This window comes from Gavialis gangeticus, unplaced genomic scaffold (genome assembly GCF_001723915.1).
Source record: "Gavialis gangeticus isolate Ggan-Ray unplaced genomic scaffold, GavGan_comp1, whole genome shotgun sequence".
NCBI lineage: Eukaryota > Metazoa > Chordata > Crocodylia > Gavialidae > Gavialis > Gavialis gangeticus.
In genome coordinates, this window is record NW_017729025.1 from 55,304,756 (window position 1) to 55,306,203 (window position 1,448).

Sequence of the window (1,448 nt, forward strand, 5' to 3'; positions counted from 1 at the left end):
CATATCTGAAAAAGGACTTTTTATTGTCCTTGATGCTTGAAGCTAGTTGGAGTTCAGTTGCAGCCTTGGCTTTCCTGGTTTGCTCCCTGCAGGACTGGACCAGTGCAGAATAATCCTCCTTGGAGGTGAATCCCATCCTCCATCCTTTGTAGGCCTTTCTTTTTAACCTCAAGAGGTCTGCTAGATCCTTGGAGAGCCAGGGGGGCTGCTGTGCCCTCTTTCTGCCTTTCCTCCAAGATGGAATTGAATTAGCATGTGCATTGAGGATCGCTCCCTTGAGGAGCAACCACTCTTCCTGGACTCCCCTCCCCCTGGGGTCGTGGTCCCTTAGGGCCTCAATGACAAACCTCCTGAGCTTGTCAAAGTCAGCTTTCCTGAAGTTAAAGACTTCAGTGTTGCTGACTGACTTGCCAGCTTTACAGCAGATGGTGAAGGTGACCAGCTCATGGTCGCTGCCACCCAGCTTCCCAACGATCACTAGGTCGCCGATTAAGTCATCCCCAGTAGCCAGTACCAGGTCAAGCACTGCTTTACCTCTCATTGGCAGGGACGCATAGCTTTCCTTAACATAGAGAGCTATACCCCCGCCCTTTTTAATCCACTCAATCTCTCCTGTACAGGGTATAGCCATCTATGCCCGTGGTCCAATCATGGGTGGAGTCCCATCAGGTCTCTGTTATCCCTATGATGTTGAAATTATTTGCATTAAGCATGAGGACAAGCTCCTTCTGCTTATTCCCCAAGCTCCTGGCATTTGTGTACAGGCAGGCAAGTGTCCCCTTGGGGGCTCTTGCCTTGCCCACAGATTGTACCAGGGCTGGGGCAGGGGTGGGCTCCCTTAAGTGCCTTGGCCTGCTGGCTTTGCAAGGGCCACTCAGTGGGCCAGCAGTGGCAGTAGTCCCCCCATCCCCCGGCGGGCTTAGTTTAAAGCCCGGTGGAGCAGGTCAGCCAGTCTGGCTGAGAAGAGCCTCCTCCCCAGGGGAGAGAGGTGGAGGCCATCTCTCCCTAGCAGCTCGCTGCCTCTCTCACCAAAGAGCGGGCTGTGGTCATGGAAGCCAAAGCCTTCCCGATGACACCAGCGCCGCAGTCTTTGGTTCACTACCCGGATCCTCCTCTCCCTCCTCAGCCCATACCCCGAGACTGGAAGGATCAAAGAGAACACCACCTGTGCCCCCCGACCCTTTAGCCCTGCTCCCAAATCCCTGTAGCGCCTCATGACCCAGCTGGGAGCGCTCCGAGCCATATTGTTGGTGCCCACGTGGATGAGGAGCATGGGATAGTGCTCTGTGGGCTGGAGAAGCTTAGGGATCTTCTCTGCAATGTCTGGGATGCGGGCTCCCGGGAAGCAGCAGACTTCCCAGGCTAAGGGGTCGGGGTGGCAGATTACCACCTCAGTCCTCCTCAGGATGAAGTCTCCCACAACAAACACTGTATGTTTTGTCTTGGGG